The 16,520-nt window shown below is 43.7% G+C and overlaps 1 protein-coding gene across 4 annotated transcripts in view; it reads right to left on the bottom strand.

The window, feature by feature from the left end:
• STX8 (syntaxin 8) overlaps positions 1-16,520 on the bottom strand; it is a 691,269-nt gene that overhangs the window by 499,498 nt on the left and 175,251 nt on the right. Inside the window, exon 1 of one of the 4 annotated variants that reach the window (XM_050765469.1) lies at positions 8,334-8,337. The exons of the other annotated variants lie outside the window; for them this stretch is intronic. The gene's annotated coding sequence lies outside the window, so the exon portion shown is untranslated. Of the gene's footprint in view, positions 1-8,333; positions 8,338-16,520 lie in introns of those variants that run through there. 4 annotated transcript variants of the gene reach the window in all.

The following is a 16,520-nucleotide window of genomic DNA, read 5'->3' as shown; positions in this document are numbered from 1 at the left end:
CCACCATACCTGGCTAATTAAAAAAAATTTTTTTTGTAGGGATTGAAGGGGGGGGTCTCACTTTGTTGCCGAGGCTGGTCTTGAACCCCAGGTCTCAAGGGATCCTCTCGCTTTGGCCTTGTAAAATGCTGGGATTACAGGCATGAGTCACCATGCCTGGACGTAGATTGTTTCTAAGCTTTTGTCACTGAAAACAAAAATGTCCTAAAAAGAAATAGTGTCCTGAACATCATTCTTTATATATATCTTCTAGGAGAAAATCTTTGTCTTGTTACATTAAATTATGTTCTGGTGTGAAGGAATTTGCATATTTAAAGATATCTTGTATTGGAGAAAGAGAGTGGTTATGCGGGAATGTAAAGGGAGCTTCTTGGGGATGTGGCCTGCCCTTTTGCAGATGCCGACTACTGCTGTGTGTTATTAGCCTTGTAATTTTCTCCGATGTTTGCCATGAATGAACCACTTGAGCTGAGTATCAATGATAAGCTTTTCAGAATGGCATGTGTCTGCTTGGGTTTGACATTCCCATTTCTCTCATGTGCTGTCCCCTGAGACCTAGACAACATATTCTCCACGACAACCTGTTTGTTTTTGAGACGGAGTCCCACTCTGTCGCCCAGGCTGGAGTGGAATGGCCTAATCTCGGCTCACTGCAACCTCCACTTCCCAGGTTCAAGTGATTCTCCTGCCTCAGCCTCCAGAGTAGCTGAGATTACAGGCACGTGCCACCACGCCCGGCTAGTTTTTGTATTTTTAGTAGAGATGGGGTTTCACCGTATTGGCCAGGCTGGTCTCAAACTCCTGACGTCATGATCCACCTGCCTCGGCCTCCCGAAGTGCTGGGATTACAGGCGTGAGCCACCGTGCCCGGCCGACAACCTCTTGTAGGTGACCCGGTGTCTTCATTTTCCTTTCAGGGACTGAGGATGCTGGGCAAGACACCGTCAACACAAGGCTCCTTACCAGCCTAGGGGAAGACCAGACACCCGCATCCATACCCAAAACCCGGCAAGCCGCCTCCTGATGAAAGCCCCGTGAAACACAAGAAGCATTGCTTCAGAATACTCCTGAAGATAAAGGAATCTCAGAGTAGGGCTTCTATTAGGTAAAGGGCTTATGATAACCTCATGTAAGAGGTTAAACAAAAGTTACAGGGCTTAGGCCAGGCACAGTGGCTCATGCCTGTAATCTCAACACTTTGGGAGGCTGAGGCGGGTGGATCACGAAGTCAGAAGATCGAGACCATCCTGGCTAACATGGTGAAACCCCATCTCTACTAAAAATACAAAAAATTGCCAGGTGTGGTGGCGGCGCCTGTAGTCCCAGCTACTCAGGAGGCTGAGGCAGGAGAATGGCGTGAACCTAGGAGGCAGAGCTTGCAGTGAGCCGAGACCAGGCCACTGCGCTCCAGCCTAGGCAACAGTGTGACTCTGCCTCAAAAAAGAAAAGTTACAGGGCTTAGAACAGCACTGAGGGGACTGGGCGACTACTGGAGAGAGACCAACCAAAGACTGGGAGGTGAGTTTTTGTCCCAGACACGTGCTCATTGCAGTGACTTTGAGCAAGTCACCTCATCCCCCTGTGTCTTATTTTCATTATATGGCATATGTAGAAGGAGGATCTTCTAGCTCGGACAACTGTTTGATTGTACTGGGAAGTGGTTAAGGCTCTGGATTCGATGACCAGATCCACTATTTACTAAATGCAGGATTTGGAAAATTGCTCATGTATAAAATGAGGTTGATGAGGCAACCTACCTCACTGATTGTGATGAGGATTACACTCATTGGAAATATTCACAATAGTGCCAAACATATAAAAATGTTCATTTTTATTATGTCTATAACCTTCTAATCAAAGAGAGCATTGTAAATCTTAAGGGACTTAGGAAGAATGTGGAACAAAAGTGAGTGTTTTGGTTGGGACATAAGGCACCTGCAGAGGGAATTCTTCTATGATGAGGAAAACTTGGGAAGAACTTAATTTTCTCTTAAAACGAGAGAGCTCTTCAATTCAGCTGTGATGTGTTTTCCCTGCCAGGACCCTGGATTTCAAAGGGGAAGGAAAGAGGGACACTTTTCGACTTTCTCCTGTTTGTGTGGATGTTGGATTTTCTCCTGGGAATCAGACTGGCACAGAGAAAGGTGACACTGTTTCCTTTCCACTCCCTTACTCAGTCCCTGATCTTGGCGCTACAAGTATCAGTCAGAGTCCAATTAGGAGACAGAAACCACACAGTAATTCAAACAAGCTTAATATAAATATACCTTATTAATTACAACATGTTACAGCGTAACAATACTATAATAGATTATTGAGGAATTGGCTCATAATAAGTAAAGAAGATTGTAAAGAATGTGGGAGGGCCGGGTGCGGTGGCACACGACTGTAATCCCAGCACTTTGGGAGGCTGAGGTGGGTGGATCATTTGAGGTCAGGTGTTCAAGATCAGCCTGGCCAGCATGGTAAAACCCCGTAGTAGTGGCACGCATCTGTAATCCCAGCTCCTTGGGAGGCTGAGCAGGAGAATCGCTTGAACCTGGAAGGTGGAGGTTGCAGTGAGCTGAGATCGCACCATTGCACTCCAGCCTGGGCAACAAGAGTGACACTCGGAGAAAGAATGGAAAGGAAAGAAAAGGAAGGGGAGGGGAGGGGGGGGAAGGGAGGGGAAGGGAGGGAAGGGAAGAAGGAAAGGAAGAAGGAAGGGAAGAAGGAAGGAAGGGAGGAAGGGAGGGAGGAAGGAGGAAAGAAAAAAAGGAAGGAAGGGAGGGAGGGAATAGCAGATATACCTCTAGGGGCTCAGATAGAGTATTCAGGGATGAGACCCTACATCCCCCCAGGACTGGGGTGCCAATCTATGGTCCACTGGTTGGAGGGAGTTGAGTGGTACTGCACCCTGGCAGGCTTGAAATCTGCCTTCCAGGATGTTGTAGGGGAAGCTATTCAGAGGAGGTATCTCCCGTGAGGCACTCCAATACAGTACTCCAAGGAGGTTGCTGGGGAAGCTGCTGGCTGCCATGCACCGCACAAGCTGGATATTGGAAAAGCCACCTGCATTAAGGCAACCTGCTGTTGGACATGCTGCCTCTGCTGCAGGAGCTGGGCACTGGGGAAGTCCTGTCTGTACTGCAGGGGTTTGCTGAGAGAAGCACCCCAGCACCCAGGCTGAAATCCCTCTCCAGCGCCCTCTACTGACAAAACTTGACATCATACTATCTGGAAATGGAAAATACCTGAAGGGCTCAGATCAATTTTCTTTTTTTGTTGTTTTCTTTTTTATTTTTTTTTCTTCTTTTTCTTCTTCCTTTTTTTTTTTTTTTTTTTTTTTTTGACAGAGCCTCACACTATTGCCCCGGCTGTAGTGCAATGGCATAATCTCAGCTCACTGCAACCTCCACCTCCCGGGTTCAAGTGATTCTCCTGCCTCAGCCTCCCGAGTAGCTGGGATTATAGGCGCCTGCCACCACGCCTGGCTTATTTTTTGTATTTTTTTTTTTAGTAGAGATGGGGTTTCACTATGTTGGCCAGGCTGGTCTTGAACTCCTGACCCTGTGATCCACCCACCTCGGCCTCCCAAAGTGCTGGGGTTACAGGTGGAGCCACCACGCCCAGACAGGGCACAGATCAATTTTCATAGAGCCGACAGTGAAGCCTAAATTAGAAGGCAATACATTGATACCTGGCAACAAGTAAATTTTTCCCATTCTTATTTTATAAATGAATGGGCGTCTCTTACAGGGTCTCATCTTTCTGTAAGTAGCTCAATTTCTGTGTCCTGTCCTCCAGCCTTCCAGAGCTAATACTCCTTTAACTCTGTCTGTAGGGACAAAATGCCCAACTGGTCTTCAGTTCCAATAGTCCTTTGTGCTGTTCGGCTTCTGTTCACTGGTCTGACTTTGGAATTCTCCTTTTTTACTGGCACCTGAAGAGATCCCTTTCTTAATTTTGAGCTTTCCTATATCTTAAACATTTTGTTGTTTTATTTCTGGAATCAGAGGAAGAAGTCCTTTGATTCCATTCAGCCTGCCATATTGGCTGGAAGTTGACTCAGAAGTAGTGGGCAGCAAAGAAAATGAACACAGACACAGAGAAGGGGAAAAGAATATCTTATATGTTGGTATGCAAAGTCACGATGTGGTTTTGTAAACACAAAAACAGACAGAACCACCTCTTAGTATCTTCCTCATAAACCAGATAAACTTTGCGTCTGAATTGGCCTCTTGATTTCCTAAACAAGTGAATATCCTTGCAAAAGAAGAGAAAATGCCCTATATTCTATACGAAATGTTTACTGCTTTTTATTAACTATTAACCAATGTAGGACCATAGTAAAAAATTTCAAATACATGGAAGAGTTGAAAGAATAAATAATGTCATGCGCACAATGTAGCCAGAGTCCCAATACCTTTCCCAGAAGTCACTATCACCAGTTTGGAGTGTTTCTTCCATATTTCTATGTTTTATTTGTGCATTCCTCTTGTATAAAGAAAAATGTAATTTTCATTTGTAGGTATGTTTATACATAAATGAGAACATGATGCATGTATTTTTTTGCAACGTGCTTTTATAACTTGGAGATGTTTTCATATTGTCTTTTATGGATATACCTCATCCTTTTCCCTCTGATTTTTCTACAGGAAGCACATCTTTCTTCCCCTTAGTCATATGTCTGCATGTCACCGATCCCACTCCTGAATCCAGCAGTGAACCCATCACTCAGACCCAGCATTTCAGCATATTACTCTTGGCCACAGTGTTGGAAAAAAAAAAGAGGGGTGGGAGGTCATAGGAATTGTCTCAGGCTCATCAATGCCAATCTTGGACTTTGACTAAAATTTGAAGAAAAACTGATGCTTTGTGTCCTATAGTACTAGAGGTAGCAAGGATTACTTAACTCCTATTGATGGGCATTTCATTTTATCCCATTTTTTTGTTTCGTTTAAGGGAGCAACGGAAATGGTTATGCTTTTCTTTAATTCAAGTTTTCATGAATGAGAAAATTATTCATGTCCTTCTGTATTTCTTCACCTAGGTCTTGCGCATGACTTTTAATATTTATTCCCACATATTTGATAGTTTTCATTGCCATTGGAAAGGGAATCTTTTTCTCTATTACATTTTCAAATGGCTTTTTTTGTACATGCGTTACAGAGTCTCACTCTGTCTCCCAGGCTGGAGTGCAGTGGCGCGATCTTGGCTCACTGCAACCTCCATCTCCTGGGCTCAAGCGATTCTCCTACCTCAATCTCCCATGTAGCTGAGACTACAGGCATGAGCCACCACACCTGGCTAATTTTTGTATTTTTCATACAGATGGGGTTTCCCCATGTTGCCCAGGCTGGTCTCAAACTCCAGAGCTCAAGTGATCCACCTGCCTTGGCCTCCCAAAGTGCTGGGATTACAGGTGTGAGTCACCATGCCCGGCTGTTTTTTGTTTTTCTTTTTTTTTGTTTTTTTTTTCTTTTTTAAATTGGATCTTGTGTCTGGTCAATTTGATTTTGCTATTCATTTCTTTGTTTGTTTGTTTGTTTGTTTGTTTGGAGACTGAGTCTTGCTCTGTCACCCAGGCTGGAGTGCAGTGGCCGGATCTCAGCTCACTGCAAGCTCCGCCTCCTGGGTTTACGCCATTCTCCTGCCTCAGCCTCCCGAGTAGCTGGGACTACAGGCGCCCGCCACCTGGCCCGGCTAGTTTTATGTATTTTTTAGTAGAGACGGGGTTTCACCGTGTTAGCCAGGATGGTCTCGATCTCCTGACCTCGTGATCCCCCCGTCTCGGCCTCCCAAAGTGCTGGGATTACAGGCTCATTTCTTTTTTTAAATAAGTGATTCTCTTATTAATACTAATTTTGTCTCTTCCTTTTAAGTGTCCATACTTCTAATTTTCTTGTTTCTCTGTACTAGTTATGACCAACAGTATTGACTCATTTGTGGTGATGAAAGCTAACATTCACGTCTAGTTTGTGACTTTAGTGTTTTACCTTTTAGGAATGATATTGGTTGTAAATATCCTTCCTTTATGTTCCTTTAAGAAGTTGAGACCTTTGCCTAATATTTTCTTAAATTAGGAATAAATGTTAATTTCTCAATAACATGAAACGATCGTGTTATTTTTCGTAAATATTTAAAGTGTTTTTAAAATGTGTATTCTGTGAGTACAAGTTTTATAAATAACTATTACATCAAATTTATTGATTAATCAAAAACTCATAACACTACTTTTTTTTACTTGATCTATTGATTTTTGAGAAGACTATTATTCGATATTATTATGATTTCTCCACCGTATTTCCTTATGTTTTTGCTTTATATATTTAAAAACACTATCAGATGCCTGATTTATCTGTTTTGCTTGTATTTTGTCACTATAAAATATCTCCTTTTTACTTAAATTTTATTTTGCTCATTATTTTGTTACACCTGTGTTCTTTTTGTTAGCATTTGACGAGTGTATCTTTCAATATTCCATTTTTAAGGTGAGTCTTTTGTAGTACCATACAGCTGATTTTTTTTCTTAAACCTAAATCAGATGATTTCCATCTTTTAATGGGAAATTTAACTCTATCTCATGTACTGTGATTTCTGATAGTTTGGACTTATTTTTACTTCCTTTCTGTCTTTTATTATTGGTCAGATCAAATGTCCTTTGTTCCTTCTTCAATAGTAGTTTAAAAATTTATGTCTTATTTATATCCTACTGTTTACTTTAACATTTTATTTTACTTATTATATTTTTATATCAGTGGTTAGATTTAACCAGTGCAGGACACAAATCTTAACAAATTACTTCCTTTTATAAAAAAATTATTTTGGCTACTCCTAGACCTTTCTAATTCTAAATACATTTTAGAATCAATTAGTTAGTTTATACACACATACACATACAATTGCTAGGGTACTGATTGGGATTTTATTTAATCTATAGATTGGTTTGGGGAGAGTTGACATTATAATAGTATTCAGTCTTCTAATCCACAAACATAGCCGTTCAGCGATTTAGGTCTTTAAAAATTTCTCTCAATAACATTTGTAGTTTACTGAATAGAACCTTTATATTTTATTGTGTTTATTCTTAGTTATTTGCTATTTGATGGAACAAGAATATAAAGGTTCAAATCAGAAAGACAGAATTGTTCACCCTCCTTCATTTACTGGATGGCATCCCAAAGTTCCATGGCAAAGGGCATGGATTTACAATCCCACTACAGGGAGAAAGTTAATATTTGTGAATAATTATTTAGTCTATTACAACATGATTGATAATCTAGTCTACCACAATATGCCTGCCTATTTGGGGGTTTCTGGGGTTTGTTTTCTGCTTCTCATGCTCCAAAAGTCATGAAAACTGAAGACCTAGAATCAGCACATATTCTCAGGGCAAAAGCAAGTCCAATGACCTAGTTACATCTTTAAATTTCTCCTTTTGCTTAGACTTACTTCTGCCAAATCAGCCACCCCAAAGGAAAAAAGGTTGTGGTTATTTTTCTTAAAATTTTAGTCAAAGTCCTGAGATTGGTATTGATGAGCCTGAGATAATTCCGATGACCCCCCCACCCCACCCTTTTTTTTCAACACCGTGGCCAAGAGTAGTATGCTGAAATGCTAGGTCTGAGTGATGGGTTACCACTGGATTCAGGAGTAGGATCAGTGACATGCAGACAATATGACTAAGAGGAAGAAAGATGTGTTTCCTGTAGAAAAATCAGAGGAAAACGAATGCTGGGCAGGTAAGAGCAATAGACATCTATCGTTTGTGCTTATCTCTAAAATCATGGATTCCAAAAGATGGGGATTATAGCAGAGGACACTCTGGGTGGAGTGAAGACATGAAGCTATGAAAGGGTGGGATTGTTTAGGGGAAATCATGTCTTTTGATAAGGATGTAGAATATGTACTGGGCAATGGAGTGGAACAAAGCTGGCATATTTGGGCCAGTCAATGTCCAAGTGCTTGGCTAAGGCATTGGGACCTTACCTGGCAACCGATGAAGGGCCTCTAATTCAAGTTTTTTTTTTTATAAGTTTCGACTCCTCCAGGATTATCAGGCAGGAAGGAAAGACAAACGATAAAGATAGGATATGCGAGGGAAGGATCCAAGGCAACAGGCTGATTAATGTGGGTCAGGATAAAAACAACTCAGTCAAAGGAGTGGACAGGAAGCAGAAACTGGGGACTGTCAGAGAGTGGAGGAGGAGAAAACTCTGGTTCCAGAGATGACGCCAGAAACAGATGTCCGCTGGATGCTCCTGCCCTGTCAAAGGACACAGTTGCTGACAGCCCTCAACACAGAAACAGTGACCATCACCCTCAGTGAGTCTGCCATTTTCCCACCCATTCCCCCTTATTTAATTCTACACTCGTTTTTTTCTCTAGTCCTTCTTGTTTCCCACACAAGTTTAGACAGAACCATTCATTAGATGGCTTGCATCCTGCTTTTCCCAGCCCAACCACTTCCCTTTCATCTACTCAACAGATTTATCTCAGCATGCCATTTTTCCTCTTTAGCCCTTGAGTTGTTCATCTATAAAACAGAACTGCCCTCTTGCCACATCCCCTTCCAGTTCTACTGTTCTCTGAATCCTCCAGTGCTCCATCCATCTCTCCCATCCCTTCTGATCTTCTTCCATGACCTAAACAAGCCCCTTTCTGGTCACTTCCTTTTATCTGGTGAAAGCCTACATACTGTTATACATTTAGGTTTCTATGTATATCTGGTATATCCAGCATGCAGCCTTGTACAGTTAAAATATATTGAGATGTTTATCTAACTTGTTTTAACCTTGGACTGTAAGCTCCTCATCAACATGGGCTAAATTATCACCGTGACATGAAAAGTATGTTTATTGGAATTTTCCATATAGACAATGTATTAGTTGGGGAGAAGAGAGCCTAGATTAGAAATCAAAGCTCTTGAGTGGGCTATTTACTAGTTAAGTGACTTTTAACCTCTTTAGGCTGGATTAATATTTGATTTCTCTGCCTCCTCGTGATGTGGAGAAGTGAATGCGAAAATAGACCGATCTACCTTTTCAAATGAGACGTTCTGTATCAATGTGAGGCAGGGCAACAAGCTTCTTAGATTCATAATGAGCACCATGTTCTAGTGCCAAGTATAATCAGGGAGTAAAGTACAGCCAGAGCTCACAGAGCTCTTCTTTTTCTTTTTCTTTCTTTCTTTCTTTCTTTTTTTTTTTTTTGAGACAGAGTCTCGCTCTGTCACCCAGGCTGGAGTATAGACTAAAGCTTTGGGTAAAGAATTGGGGTGGGGGTAGAGATACAGGCGTACTTTGGAATGGAATATTTTGACTTTGCTGTTTTATGACTCACTGTAGCAAAACTATCACCCATTTCTTTTTTTTTTTTTTTTTTTTTTTTTTGAGGTGGAGTTTCTCTCTTGTCGCCCAGGCTGGAGTGCAATGGCACGATCTCAGCTCACTACAACCTCTGCCTCCCGGGTTCAAGCGATTCTCCTGCTTCAGCCTCCTGAGTAGCATCACACCTGGCTAATTTTTATATTTTTAGTAGAGACGGGGTTTCACCATGTTGGCCAGGATGGTCTCAAACTCCTGACCTCACGTGATCCACCCGCCTTGGCCTCCCAAAGTGCTGGGATGATGGGCGTGAGCCACCGTGCTCGGCCCACCTATTTCATTTTTGAACATCCTCATGGGAGCCCTGAAATGCCCCTAGCCAGAATGTTCTCAAGCACAACATGGCAACCACATCACCCTAATAAGAATTGGCTTATTTAAGGAAATGATGGGTCATTTAGTCTTTGAAAGAACCCCTTGATAAATTTGTGAAGCAACCAGAGTGATTTGTTAGAACTCCTAAACAGAGAAACTCAGCAGTTTCAGGTTCGAACTTTACTGCTTTGAGCTGGATGCTACAGTGAAACTTTTGTATAATGAAGAACATATACAATGTAGTTTTCAATAAGATATTAGGATAAGCAGACAAGGACTTTAAAATAACTTGAATTAATTCAGGAACACAGATGAAAGAGTGGAGAAGTTTACCAGAGAACTCAAATCTCAAAAAAATAAAAAATAAAAAAAATAAAGATAGCCAATGGGAATTCTAAAAATGAAATTAAAATGCAGTGTCAGAGGCCAGGCGCGGTGGCTCAGGTCTGTAATCCCAGCACTTTGGGAGGCCGAGGTGGGCGGATCACGAGGTCAGGAGATCGAGACCATCCTGGTTAACACAGTGAAACCCCGTCTCTACTGAAAATACAAAAAAAAAATTAGCCGGGCATGGTGGCGGGCACCTGTACTCCCAGCTAATCGGGAGGCTGAGGCAGGAGAATGGTGTGAACCGAGGAGGTGGAGCTTGCAGTGAGCCGAGATCGTGCCACTGCGCTCCAGCCTGGGCAACAGAGTAAGACTCCATCTAAAAAAAAAAAAAAAATGCAGTGTCAGAAATTAAGAACTCAGGTTGAGTGTGGTGGCTCATGCCTATAATCCCAACACTTTGGGAAGCCAAGGCAGGAGGATCACTTGAGCATAGAAATTCAAGACCAGGCTAGGCAACATAGGGAGATGGTGTCTCTACAAATAATAAAAAACAATTAGCCAGGTGTGGTGGTGTGTGCCTGTAGTCCCAGCTACTTGGGAGGCTGAGGCAGGAGGTTTGCTTGAGCCTGGGAGGTCTAAGCTGTAGTAAGCTGTGATCGTGCCACTGCATTCCAGCCTGGGCGGCAGAGCCAGACTCTGTATAAAAAGAAATTAAGGAGCTGGGGGCGGTGGCTCACACCTGTAAACCCAGCACTTTGGGAGGCTGAGGTGGGCAGATCACGTGGTCAGGAGTTCAAGACCAGCCTGGCCAACATGGTGAAACCCCGTCTCTACTAAAAATACAAAAATTAACTGGGCATGGCGGCATGTGCCTGTAATCCCAGCTACTTAGGAGGCTGAGGCAGGAGAATTGCTTAAACCTAGGAGGCAGAGGTTGCAGTGAGCCGAGATTGCTCCATTGCACTCCAGCCTGGGTGACAGAGTGAGACCCCATCTCAAAAAAAAAAAAAAAAAAAAAAAATTAAGGAACTGAGGAGATAGTTTTTAACAGCAGAACGGACACAGCAGAAGACACAACAAATAAATACAACTACAGGTCAATAGAAAATATCCCTAGAAGAGGTAAATGAGTTGTGAAATATTCGTATCATGGAATACCTCTCAAAAAAAACAAAAAACAAAAAAATACAAACCACTGATACAACCTGAATGACTCATGTAGAAATCGTGTGACGAAAGCAAAGCGCAAAAAAAGTGTATACTCTATGATTCCACTTATGCAAAATTCAAGAACAGCTAAAAATGACCTGTGGGTGATTAATGTCAAACTGGTGGTTATTTCTGAGGGCGGAGGTTGACTAGGTATGAGGAAATATTCGGAGGTGACAGAAAGTTCCATCATTTGATCTGCATGGTGGTTACATGGGTGCATACACGTGGACAAATCCACTGAGCTCTATATGTACAGTTTGTGCGCTTTACGGTGTATAAGAAATAGCTCCATTTAAAAACATACCAAAGATGGCATTTTCCCCCCGATGTGATGTCTGTTATTTACTCCTCCTCATTGTTCCCAAGCTGGGAGGAAGGCCCCTCGGTGTCCTCAGTTGCCTCTATGGATGCTGGAAAGTTTGTCAACGAGGGAGGAACCTGAATGCGCTCAGGAAGCTGCAGAGTACATACCATGAGTTGCAGAGCTGGACGTGAGAGGAGTCAGGTGTCCTCTGGGGAGCACCTACCCTGAGGTCTGGAGGAAGACACCTGGGACCCTGGCTTTCTGGTGGGTGAGCACACCTCTGCAGCAGCACTAAGATGTGGAAGCAGAGCCTAGGGACCCTGGAAGACTTTGGCAAGATGTGATCTAAAAGTTTTGAAGTAATCAAATATATATATGTATATTTATGTATTTATATATACACACATTTATATATACTTAATATAACTTTATATATATTATACTTAATATTAATATATACTTAATATTAATTAAACATATACATAAATATATAAATATGCTTATATATTATATAATAGCATATTTATATATTGTATAAATAATACATATTTATATTATGTATTTACATATATTTATTTAACATAAAATAGTATTAATTAAATACATATATATTTCTATATCATATATTTTATATATGATATATTTATATATTATATATTTTATATATGATATATTTCTTTATTAAATAAATATATATACACAAACACACACACATACACACACACACACATATATGGAGAGAGAGAGAGTCCTGTTATATACAGCAGAGAAATGAAAAGGCATACTTTTCCTAGGTGGACAGTTTTTTTTTATTTTCATGAAAGGAGTCAAGGAGAGTTGAGCGTGTCATTCTGGGGTGTTGTGGAAGCATGGCGGCAGGAGTTCTGACCGAGGAGAGGCCAGTGGGGACGTTGGCACAGACCACCCTGCCCTTCACTTCCCATTTCACAGCACTTTGCCAAGTTCCACTGTTCACTCCTCCGAGCCTTAACTTGCCCTTTCAGCATTTTCCTCCAAGTACAGATCAAGCCCTTGAAACAGTCCGTGTGCACTTAGGATGTGATACACTAGATTTTTCCTTACTGGCCTTCAGTTTAAATTTCTGGGAACATGTTGAGTCTCTGGGGAGTTCAGAGAAGCAGGAAGGACTTAGTAGATAGAACTGGTGGGTGAAGAGCTGACTTTGAAGCGAAGAAGGGTGAAATTTTGTGGCTGATCTGAAAGAAGGTTCTAGAGCCTGTAGGGAGGTATGGCCCTTTTAGTGGCTAGAGATTAGTGCAAATTTTTAGCCAAATCAAGTTTTTGAACAGCTTTCTTTCAAAGCATTTGGAACATTCTCAGTTGAACAAGTACACGTAGCTGGCCTGGCATGACTACAGGGTCTACATTGTAGACAGATCAAAGGTGGAGGATATTTAAGCACACCCCAGGTTATTCCTTAGGTAACCCCTTGAAGTATATCATTATCTAAAATGAGCATGTCCTTACTGAAGATACATAGGATGAGGCAGACCTGATGGAGACCCTAGGAAATTATAAATATGTCATAAATATGAAAGTGTAAATCATGCATGCAAATGGTTTAAAGAATAATAAAAGATTACTTATGAAACGACTACTAAACTTAAGGAACACCAACCTTTTTTTTTTTTGAGGCAGAGTCTTGCTCTGTCACTAGGCTGGAGTGCAATGGTGCGATCTTGGCTCACTGCAACCTCTGCTTCCCAGGTTCAAGCAATACTCATGCCTCAGCCTCTTGAGTAGCTGGGATTACAGGCGCCCTCCACCACGCTCTACTAATTTTTTGTAGAGATGGGGTTTCACCATGTTGGCTAGGCTGGTCTCGAACTCTTGACCTCAGGTGATCCGCCCGCCTCAGCCTCACAAAGATAAGGTCACATTCTAAGGTACTGGAGGTTAGAAAATCCTATTTTTTTATAGGAGCGACAGAATTCATCCTATAACACGAGGTGATTAGGGATCATTTAATGAAGGGGCATCGCAAAGATTTTGTCAGGATTAAGGGATTCCAAGAAAGGACAAAGAAGCACCCAGGGCCAGCAGCAGCCAGGACCCATGAATGCCCCTAGGCCCTAAGAGGCAAAGGGCAGGAGTGGCTCCTGAGGGTAACCAGTGGTTCAATGGCAGGTTGCCACTGCAGCCTCAGTCTCTCCCTGCCAGCCAGGCCCCAGTGGCTGAGCCCGGTCAGTAGCCAACAGACAAGGGCACCTATTGCAGCGGCCACAAGTGCCAGCACTGAGATGGAGTGCTCACAGCATCTGGAGGGGCACAGACGGTTCCAGGCGCTGGTTGTGGCTATGCCCAGCTGTGTGTCTTCATCTGTGTGGTCTTCTTACAGCCACATCTAGGGTGGCCCCTGAGGCTCCAAGAAGTGTGCTCTCTGTAAAGATTCTGGTCTTGGGCCAGGGGCAGTGGTTCACGCCTGTAATCCCAGCACTTTGGGAGGCCAAGGCGGGAGTTGATCACCCAAGGCCAGGAGTTCGAGACCAGCCTGGCCAACATGGTGAAACTCTGTCTCAACTAAATACAAAAAATTAAATGGGTATCGTTGCAGGCACCTGTAATCCCAGCTACTTGGGAGGCTGAGGCAGGATAATCACTTCAACCCAGGAAGCGGAGGTTGCAGTGAGCCTAGATCACACCACTGCACTCCAGCCTGGGCAACAAGAGCCAAACTCTGTCTGAAAAAAAAAAAAAAAAAAAAAAAGGCCAGGCGTGGTGGCTCATGCCTGTAATCCCAGCACTTTGGGAGGCTGAGGCGGGCAGATCACCTGAGGTTGGGAGTTCGAGACTAGCCTGACCAACATGGAGAAGCCCCGTCCCTACTAAAAAATAAAAAATAAAAAAAAAAATTAGCCAGGCGTGGTGGTGTATGCCTGTAATCCCAGCTACTCAGGAGGCTGAGGCAGGAGAATCCCTAGAACCCGGGAGGCGGAGGTTGTGGTGAGCCGAGATCTCGCCATTGCACTGCAGCCAAAAAAAAAAAAAAAAAAAAAAAGATTGTGTGTGGTCTCCCCAGAGAAGAGCCCAGCTGTGAACAGTGGCTGTCAGGGCAACTGATTGCTTTGTCTCTCTGCTTCTTTAGGTTACCCACATTTTCTAATGTTAAACCTTTTGTAGATATGGGTGGTTGGGGGTGGGAGGAGAAAACCGCCTGTCTTTCTCTCTATGTGGAGTGTGAGGACTGCTTCACACCTTGCAGTGTCTTGGCACAGTCCCTTTAAGGTCTGGGGCAGTTACTGGGGTCTGGATTCCACTCCTCCTGGGTCCCAGGAGCTAACTGCCCTTGTTCTGCCCAGAGCAGCTGTGTCTCATAGAACATAATCACCTTCAGTTGTCTTGTTGTGAAATGGGTCTGTCAGCCCTTCCAATGACTTAAGGCTGATGCGAAGACCTAATGGAATCTTGCAAGGGGAGGCCCATTGGAAATTGTGAATGTAATTAGGTGGGTTACTGCTGCTGTGCTGAAGGGTTTCCTGGAGAGATGAGCTGTAAAATTGGTTTGGAGACACAGTGCCACCTGGTGGCTATTTGTCATATTGCATGGCATTTAATTAATTAATTAATTATTTTACCCCCACTATGTTTCAAGATAAGGATTGTGGATTTTCATTCATAGGCCAATGAGCTACCCCATCCTGAGAGCGCATCAGGGCCTGAGTGGGCGCAGGGACATCTGAAATCACCAGGGAGCATTTAGTCAGAGGGAGGCCAAAGCCCGTGGACAGGAAATTTAACGGCAGGGCGCTTAGGCTGCCCACCAGGTAGACTGGCCAGGTCCACCCGCAAGTCTCTGACCTCCCTCTGCCAGTTGGCAGGGGATCAGTGGAGCAGAGCCACTTAAACCGGAGAGTCCTTCGTGGTCCGTTGCTCCAGGTGGCTTCTTTTGGGGAATCCCAGGTGTCTGCTGTCACCCTGCCTCAGAGTCCTCACTCTCCCAGAACGTGGCTTTCAGTGCCAGTGGGGACGATTCCCGACACAATCCCTTCCTGCCCCTGCTCTATCCCTTTGGGGTGTTCTCGGCCTGGAACTCACCTGTGACCAGGCAGAGTCCTAAAGGGAACAGGTAAGGACCCTACAGCCTGGATCTGGGTCGTGGCCATGCTCTGCTGGCATACCACCCTTGGTGTGTCCCAGGATTGGCTGCTGTGACCCTGGCCCCAGCTGCTCCTGTCCCAAAGCTGGATCCCTACTCTCTGGTCACCAAGTAAGTTTCAGGCCTCTCTCCTCGCGATTGCAGCCCCTACCCACCCTCTATTGGCTTTGTCCTGAGCACCCCAATATACCCTCCACCCACTAACAACAACCTCTCAAAAGACAGTTCCCTTGCAGGCTCCAGGCCTGCCTTGCCTGCCTGCTTCGGTGACCCCCTAAGTTCTGACCTGACATCATGCCTCCACGGTCGCAGGACGGGACCACCAGCCTGGTCCTGGGGTAGGCTGGGCTCCAGGTGATCAGTGATCCTGGGCATTTTGCTTTCTAAATCAGGATTTACAGATGTGCATATGTGTACCCTATATATGTCATTTTGTAAATGATTTAGGTTCAGGGAAGAAATTTTTGCCCTCTTTCATCTATAAATATTAGAAAAGCTTGAGTCGTTACAATATTAGTGCAAAAAGGTACCCTATGCTTTCCGAGTGTCCAAGATTCATTTACTGGTTTTCGTTGGTTTGTTTTTTCTTTTTTTGAGATGGAGTCTCGCTCCGTCGCCCAGGCTGGAGTGCAGTGGTACGATCTTGGCTCACTGCAACCTCTACCTCCTGGATTCAAGAGATTCTCCTGCCTCAGCCTCCTGAGTAGCTGGGATTATAGGTACATGCCACTACACTCGGGGAATTTTTGTATTTTTAGTAGAGACGGGGTTTCCCTATGTTGGCCAGGCTGGTCTCGAACTCCTGACCTCAGGTGATCCACTCACCTCGGCCTCCCAAAGTGCTGGGATTACAGGCGTGAGCCACCGCGCCCGC

Source organism: Macaca thibetana, chromosome 16, assembly GCF_024542745.1.
Source record: "Macaca thibetana thibetana isolate TM-01 chromosome 16, ASM2454274v1, whole genome shotgun sequence".
NCBI classification, from domain to species: Eukaryota; Metazoa; Chordata; class Mammalia; order Primates; family Cercopithecidae; genus Macaca; species Macaca thibetana.
This window is presented reverse-complemented; position numbering and strand designations above follow the sequence as displayed.